The sequence below is a fragment of the Oratosquilla oratoria genome, chromosome 24, assembly GCF_046742065.1.
Source record: "Oratosquilla oratoria isolate Oo_2021 chromosome 24, ASM4674206v1, whole genome shotgun sequence".
In the NCBI taxonomy this organism is placed as follows: Eukaryota; Metazoa; Arthropoda; class Malacostraca; order Stomatopoda; family Squillidae; genus Oratosquilla; species Oratosquilla oratoria.
Window position 1 is genome coordinate 41,159,688 of NC_134800.1, and position 10,000 is coordinate 41,169,687.

The window sequence follows — 10,000 nt, forward strand, 5'->3', positions numbered from 1 at the left end:
TCATACTCGCACACATATTCATACTCATACATCCTTCATATTCACATTTATTCTTGTCCTCAACAAAACTCAATCAAGGTATGCGTATGTGAATATACATCTATATGTACACCATGTAGCCTACACATACAATCATACATCCGTACTATCAGACATTCATGTGTTCTTATGTACAAGTGTTCTATTGGTAAAGTGTTCATATTTTTATATGTTCACGTTCATGTTTTTGTCCTTATGTTCAGATACCCACCCCCACCGTCACTTTTATGCGTCAACCTCAATTTCAACTACACATTCAGCCTAATCCTCATTCTCACCCTCACCCTTATCTTTACCTTCATCCTCAGATCGCAAAAATCTGAAGGTCTCCAAAGAGTCCAATGAATGAACGTCGTATGTATATGATGTGTGCATAGGCGGAATGTAAATACGTAATGTATGTATGTATGTATGTATGTATGTATGTATGTATGTATGTATGTATGTATATATGTGTGTGTGTATGTATGTATGTATGCATGTGTGTATGTATGTATATATATATATATATATGTATGTACATATCTGTATATTTCGACCACAGATAGTGGTCGAAATATACAGAATCTCTGTCCATCTTATCTTATTCTCCGACAGTGGGTTAATAAGTCGTATTTTGCAAATGTGTTACTACATTAACCTTCCTAATATACGAGTATGTATAATGTACATATGCATTCATGTATATATGGATGTACTATATACATGTATACATGTAGGTATATACATACGTATCTATGTATAAACATTTGTTTGTATTTATGTATATTGCATGTATTCGTGTGTGTGCGTAGATATACGTAGATATACGTGCATATGTTTATTTGCATTTGTAATACTATGTACATAAGTGTGTATGTGTCTGGATGGATGAATAGATCTGCTTGCAGATATGACCATGTCTGTATTTCCTCTTGTAAGGGAGGTGGACTGACAAGACACGTATCCATTCCCCCACCATTCCACTCCCATCCACCACTTGTTTGTTTCTCTCTCATCCACCTCATGGATTAAGGGTGATCCCTGTCTCCTACCCATTCCCCGGTTCAGAAGCAATGCAGCAAGACATAGCACATCCATAGTAGGACCAGTCGATTCATTTACATGATGACCATCCGTGGGAATGGAATGGAGTATGTCTATACGTAAATATCTAAGAAGTAGGATATGCCCCTGTATGGGATGTCAGTCATCAGTAAATGGTTCTTCTTATTGGCGCTGGCAGTTACGAACCAAGAAGTACACATTTCCGGAATAGGCAAGGAAGTTCAGGCAAAGCGCATCGCATCCATCCATCTTTTATAACTAGCAATTAGTTGGCTCGTTAATGGTACCTTGAGAGACAGTTATGTGTGTATTCACATCGCAAAGTGAAAGAAATTAAAAAGAAAAGGGACGGATGAGAAAGATAGACGCAATATATTCTGGAGCGGTTGGCGGACAAAATGGCGGATAAAATGGCGGACACGTCAACGTCGTCAAGGTCCAAGAGGGGTACGTCGATTAGGATCGCCCTTCGCCACACGCAAACGCCCTCTCACGTAATTATATGGAAACATAGAGGGCAAAGAAGAAAACAGAAAAGAAAGTAAAAAACAAGATTAAAAAGATAAAGTAATTCAAATAATAAGGCGTAGAGGATAAGAGGCAAGGGAAAAATTACGAAAAAAATACATTTATATATATGGATACATACATCAATATACATTATGCGTATTCGCATAAATATATGCATATATATATGTATATATATGTATATGTATATATATGTATATATATGTGTGTATATATATATATACATAAGTATACATAATTATACATATACAAATACTTATAATATACATATAAGTATACAAATACGTGTGCACATACCTGTATACACACACGGACACACACACACACACACACACACACACACACACACACACACACACACACACACACACACACACACACACACACACACACACACACACACACACATGCACCCACGCACGCACACTGACGCCCTAGCATGCATTACGTCACGTATCTGTGGTACCTTACAAACTTGTAAAACTGCAAGACGGAAGATGTCCCGCTAGGTCACACCTGCTCGGCCGATCCCAAGCGCCATGCGGCTCCGGCAAGAGACCACGCTGATGCAAGGAAGACATGGATCACGAGGAAAATGAAAATAGTAATAATAATAATAATAAATAATAATAATAATGATGATAATGATAATGATAATAATAATAATTAATAATAATGATAACAACGACGATGATGATGATGATGAAGTCCTTTCCTTTCTTATCCTTCTCGTTCTCATTTTCCTACTTCTCTTCCTCCCCTCTTCTTTTTTTTCCTCCTCCTCCTCCGCTCTTCCTCCCACACTTCCTCTTCCTCCTATTCCTCTGCCTTCTTTATCTCTTCCTCTTGTTTCTTCTCTTCCTCCTCCTCCTCCTCCACCTCCACCTCCTATTACCTTCCTCCCTCTTTTCCTTCTCTTCACACTCTTCCCCCTCCTCCCCTTCCTCATCCTATTCCCCTCCTCCTCCTCCTCCTCCTCCTCCTCCTCTTCCTATTACCCTCCTCCCTCTCTTCCCTCTATTGCCCCTCCTCCCTTGCTCCCACTCTCCCTGCTCCTCCTCTCCCTCCTTCTACTCCTCCCCCACCTTTCCCTCTTACTTCTCTTACTCGCCCTATTCATCCTTCCTGTCTTCCCTCCTCTCTTTTTTCTCCTTCTCATCCTCCCTCCTTCTCCACCCCTCCTCCCCTCCTTCCCCTCCTCCTCCTTTCTCTCTTCCTTCCTGTTCTCTTCCTCCTCTTCCTCCTTAGCCTTCCCCTCCTTCTCCACCCCTTCCTAACTCCTCACCATCACCATGATCATCATCACCATGGTCATCATCACCACCACAATTAATATCTCCACCACTACCACCACCACCATCATCATCATCACCACCGTCACTATCACTATCACCACCATCACCAAATAATAGCAAGTAGGGCGATGGTGCGTCTTGAATGAATGAATAAATGAATGAATGAATGTGTGAATGATGGAGATGGTGCTGACGATATCCACGACACGCACGGAACTCGTACTTCAGTGAGCTGAACACACAGTCACACCTGGGGAAGGAAGCTGTGTTGGGCTCAGGCGGACGAGATGTGGTCAAGCGTAGATTTTCTAAACGGTAAATGAACGTTTTTGTTTTGTTTTTGTTGGGAGATAAATTCAATTCGAGGTGACTACCGAACCGACTGATTTATATCAGATTTAAAGGAATGACTGTGTAAGGGGTCGAGGATGCAAATATTTGCGAGGGAGCACGGCTATAAAGAAATGACTATACATGGATTTGCCCACGCAAATAAACAGTGTTGTATAAGTAAGCTAACCATATCTAGGAAGGAAATATATGTAAACAGCCGTCTTGAGCATAACTTGTTCGAAGAAGCAGACCTATATATGATGTTAATAGAGAACGTAAATATTAGTTATCTTCTTTTATTCTGTGGAATAGCAAACCTAAACAAACCAGTTTAAAACACAAAATATATGACCACTTCTGTGACCACAAGTGTAAGTAATCTCGGAAAATAAGATCCGATTTTCGAGTGGGATGACACACAACGATATTTTTTTTTTTTTTCGCATGAAAGGCATTTCTGTGTTAGCCAAAACAAAATCATTGAATGCTTGATCGAAAAGGAACAGAAAACAGCTGTTCAGGTGTCGGATATACTAATGTTTAATCGACAGATGTAGGCAATTATCTGAGGGAAGCCACTCCTAAGAAAAAGAACTGTGACAAATACCAAACTTTACCTATACACATTAAATACTTTTTTTTCAATTTCTTTACACCACATACAACTCCGTTAACAAAAAATCGCTTTATTACAACGACACGTGTGTCTGTGTGCGCGTGTGTTTGTGGGCGTATACACCCACCCACACACACATACACTTACACACACACACACACACACACACACACACACACACACACACACACACACACACACACACACACACACACACACACACACACACACATATATATATATACATATATATATATATAATATATATATAATATATATATACATATGTATATATATATATATACATATATATATAATATACAGTATATATATATGTATGTATATATATATATATATATATATATATATATAAATATACAGTATACACACACACACACACACACACACACACACACACACACACACACACACACACACACACACACACACACACACATATATATATATATATATATATATTATATATGTATATATATATAAATATATATGTACTGTATATATATATATATATTTATATGTATATATATGTATATATATATATATATATATATATGTATATATATATATATATATATATGCATATGCACACATACTGTATATGTATAAACACGAACAGCGGAAGATCTTTTAGCATCGCTCTGATATAAGACAGGTCAGGGCTGGGTGCTCGTAATGGTATACCCGGGTTATAAAACCCGATTTCCCGGTCCCCGTTGTCCGTAAAGCATATTGTCATGTTAACGCGGGTCGAGCAGGTGCGAAAAAGATATCTTACAGCTGTTCATCTGGAACGCAACGGTGCTCCCAGCCCATCAGCTGAATAAAACCGTTTGGTAGCAGCGGAGATGAAATATGTGGTGTCAAGTCTTTGGCCAGAATAAAGTATGTAAAGGGTACCACCAGGAAGAATGTGGTAATACATATGTTAGCTTCTGACTCGTACTTACATAACATAGGCACATGTGCTTCCATATATACATGTAGACGTGCATGCGTATACGTACATACGTACGGGCTTACATACATACATACATACATACATACATACATACATACATACATACATACATACATACATACATACATACATACATACATACATACATACATACATACATACATACATACATACATACATACATGTATGCAATAAGAACAAAGGTACGTGTGTTCACAAATGCGTAAGTAACCACTAGGAAAAGTAGACTAAGCAGAGCGCTTTCGTATAATTACATCTTCAGTGCTGATACAAAGAAGGAATTATAAAATGAAGAAACAAGGTACAGAATATATGACTGAGTGAGACATGGTGAAGAAGGAATTCGGAGAGGTAGTGGAAGAAGTACACGTGACATTTGATATCGTCTTGGTAACCAACATACATATATACATACGTACATACATACGTACACACACATACACATATATACATACATACACACACACAAACACACACATATATAAGTACAAACATAAGCGCAAATATAACCAGAAATATATAACCATACATACAAACATACATACATATATACATACGTACATACGTACACACATACATGCATACATACATATGTACATGATTACATACGTGCACATGTATAAACTTACATACAATTGTTCTTGCGTACCTACTTATTACATACGTTTTTATGCACTATTTATGTACGTACACAGGTACATACATATGCCTGTATGTACTACATACATATGTATGTACTACATACGTACATACGTATGTACATTCGCGCATACGCACGTACATACGCACATACATAGGCACGTGCATACAAGCGTACACATGTACTTACATATGAATGTACATACATACGTGCATGCACCCGTACATGCATGCATACGTACATGTATATTTACATACGTATGTACATTTTCACATACGTACTTACATACGTATACGCACACGTACGTACATACATATACATATGCATAGATGTGTATATATACTGTACACATGTATACATACGCACATACATACGAACTACATACATACGTACATGCATACGTACCTACATATATACAGTACATGTATACAAGCGTCCAGATACACATGGTTACATACATACGAACTACATACATACGTACATGCATACGTACCTACATACATACATGTATACAAGTGTCCATATACACATGCACACATATATAGATACATATACACATGCACACATACATATATAATGTGGGGAGGGGGGGGTCGGAGTTAGGTCGTCATCATTATTGGTTTCCTGCCGCGTCCCCATAAACTCTCTTGGAACGGCAAAACTCACCTCAGCCTCGGCAGATGTCCAGAGAAAACTCTGCAGGTGGAATAGGAACAAGAGGGGACACCACGGTGGAGGGAGTGTGGAAGGAGTGAGGAGTGAGGGTGGAGGGAGCGTGGAGGTAGTGTGGAGGTAGTGTGGAGGGAGTGTGGAGGGAGTGTGGAGGGAGTGTGGAGGGAGTGTGGAGGGAGTACGGAACGTGGATGAATGGAATGATGGAATGTAAATGTATAAAACGATGGAATGATGGAAAGTGGATGAATGTAACAATGGAAAGTGGATGGACATGAAATGATAGAACAATGGAACGTGAATGGATAAGACAGTGGAATGTGGATTGATAGAAAGGTGGGACGATAGAACGTGGATGGATGGAAACATGCAACATGGATGGATGCAATAATAGAATATGAATGGATGAACGTGGATGGATGGAGTGTTGAAAGAAGAGTTGTGAGGAGTCGGAAGGGTGGAAAGGTGAGGTTGGAGTGGAAGATGGAGTGGAGGTGTTGCGGAAGCAGGAGTGTGGACAGGTGGGAAGCGGTGTGGTGGAGTGAGTGTGGGGTGTGGAAGGGTGAAGGAGTGGAGTACGGAGAGGTGGAGTAGTGGATTATGGAGGGGTAAAGAAGTGGAGTATGGAGGGTGGAGGACTGAAGTCTAAAGGGGTGGACTGGAGTGTGAAGGGTTTGTGGAGAGATGAAGTACGAAATGGAGTAATTGACTTTATCCACTAACAGATCGGAAATCATAGCTTTACCATAAGAAAACCTACCAAGTGTGGCTTGTTCTTAGTCCCATTGACTCGGTGACCCTTTCGCTCTGTCTGCAGTTGATTTTATTCAGGTAAGGGGAGCTCATGGAACTAAAAGGGACCTTACTCAACCAAGACTTCATTTCATAATGAAGTCTGTTCATCCGGATGAATAGGTTTGTCTAACGTTCGGTAGAATGAAATCTGTATGAGACATCAGTAGGCTGAAAGGGTTATTGGTTAGCCCCATTTCTCCCGATGGATGTCTTAGAAAAGAGACAAATCATCTGACGGTACCAGAAGCTCACTGAAATTGTCTATATCACCTTGGCTCCCAAAGTGAACGCCACGAAGATTAATAGAATCTCTTGGCAGCATCCAGATTGATAGAAAAGGATACAACCATGTACAGAAACTTAAGTTTATGGAAAAAAAAAAAAAAAAAAAAAAAAAAAAAAAAAAAACCGAGTTTGTGCTAGCCTGATACAGCGCGCGGAAAACTTGATAGTGTCATAGGCCATGTTAAGGTCCACGAAAATATTGCTTAAAAAATGTGATTTATTTTTCATTTTTTCTGAAGCCGAAAGAATCGATCAGAACCAATTTGGTCTCCTAGATGAAGGTTTTAAAACTAGTTAAGTTGCGGTGGTTAACCCAGTTTGATGGCTTATCTAGTTTGTTTAGTTAATGAAGTGGATTTATTCTGCTCTTTGGAAGAACCCAAGGAAGGTCCATGGGTCAGGTACAATTGGGCTACGAGGTGAGTAAGGTTGTATTCTGGTCTGGGAAGGTTGCGTAAGGTGTTGAAGGTGATGGGTGTAGGTTGCGTGAGCTCTCCTCTCCCCACATACTTCAAAGAGCGGAAAAAGGCAAAACACGGGAAGAAAGAAATGAAAAAATAAGCGAATAAAACGCCAGGAATGAAGTGAGGTTGCGTGGAGGGTACGGTGAGGTGGTGTTGTGGGTGATGCGTGCAGGATGCGTGCGGTGTTGTTGACGGTGTTGCGTGTGCTGTGTTATCGCGCGATGCTATCACGCCACAGCAGCAGTGCGCCGCTCGGAACCCTAATGCATAATTTAAAGCTGCCAGTCCCAACAACAATACATCCGGCATAGCTGGCCCTCGCCGCCGACGCCGCCGCCGCCGCCGCCGCCGCCGCCATCGCTCCCGCTACCGCCACCGCCACCGCCACCGCTACCGCCACCGCTACCGCCACCACTGCAACCACCACCACTAATACCTCCACTATGACCATCGCCACTACCATCACAACCAATATAACTACCACTACCGACACTAACACCAAAAGAAAATCCAAAGCCATCATCATAGCCACCATCACCGCCACCATCACCGCCACTACCTAACACCACCTCCACCTACCAACACCTCCACCTACCACCACCTCCACCACAAACAATATTCTTGTCTTGGACTTTAAAGGTTTTGTATGATCTACCTTATGCGACCGCTCACGCACGCACCCACGATCACACACACACACACACACACACACACACACACACACACACACACACACACACACACACACACACACACACACACACACACACACACACACACACACACACAACCACACACAACCACACACAACCACACACACACACACACACACACACACACACACACACACACACACACACACACACACACACACACACACACACACACACACACACACACACGCACACACGCACGCACACACACACACACACACACACACACACATACACACACACACACACACACACACACACACACACACACACACACACACACACACACATATATATATATATGTATATATATATGTATATATATATATATATATATATATATATATATTACAAACGTAGTGAAAGTAATTACATTAGTATGAACACAAAGTGTACACGTACAGGCTAACATACGTACTCATAAAAATGTAATTTAGAGGAATCCTGAAGTTGCTGGCGTGTTTGTACGTTAGAAGGCACGAAATTGTCTTAAGTGTACATAGTAGACATGTAAACACATGACCAAAACGAGCTAAGGTTCAAATGATCAGATCATTGTACGCAAATATGGCCCTTATAGATAACCGCGCACGGAGCGGCAGACAGAAATGACTAGCCCCTGTTCACACTAGCGGTTTCAACCACCACGGTTTGAATCGCGGTGGTTCAATTACAGTGTAAGTCAATGTTGGCGTTCACAGACAACCGTACAGTTTTTCCTTGACTATGAGGTAACGCCGCAGTTTCCGCGCGGTTCAAACCGCTAGTGTGAACAGGGTCTATGTCTCGTCAACTAAAGAAATACAGTTTTTTCCATTGGAAACTTCTGAAATACGGTAATTTCCAATAACCTAACCTAACCTAACCTAACCTAACCTAACCTAACCTAACCTAACCTAGCCTAGCCTAGCCTAGCCTAACCTAACCTAACCTAACCTAACCTAACCTAACCTAACCTAACCTAACCTAACCTAACCTAACCTAACCTGACCTGACCTGACCTGACATGACATGACATAACCTAACGGCCTCTGGTATTAAGAACTTTCTGTAATTTTGACCCTTTCATAAGAGCCTATGAATGGGGATTACTGCAAGAAACCATAAGGCCATCACTTTGCAGCTCCATGTCCATTATCTCCTATTATCCCCATCCATAAAATTATCTAATCTTCTCTTAAACAATCATTAGTTTCAGCGCTCACTATTCCATTCGTTTACTATTTTGTTGGTAAACCAGATCTTGCCTATTTTTTAAACCTAAAATTGTTTAATCCGAATCCTTTACTACGAGATCTACCCTACCGTTACAAAAAATTCTAGATTCTTGAAAGAACAATCTATGTAGATCATTGAGAGGTATTAAGCGTTTCAATTAAAGGAATTTCTCTAAATAAAATTGCCTTGCGACAAAGCAAAAGAAGATTTAGTCAACATTTGTAGGGGAAAGGTTACAAATGAAAATTAACATAAGTTTGTTCCCCCAAATGTTGAATTATACGGCCATACACACCTGCGTATTCTATGTTAATAAATTCGGGTGAGGGAATTCGTATATTTTCTAAAAGTAGGT

The 10,000-nt window shown here is 40.4% G+C and overlaps 1 protein-coding gene across 2 annotated transcripts in view; it reads left to right on the top strand.

The window, feature by feature from the left end:
- Positions 1-10,000, top strand: part of LOC143038574 (GATA-binding factor C-like) — a 565,788-nt gene that overhangs the window by 210,362 nt on the left and 345,426 nt on the right. The window lies entirely within an intron of this gene.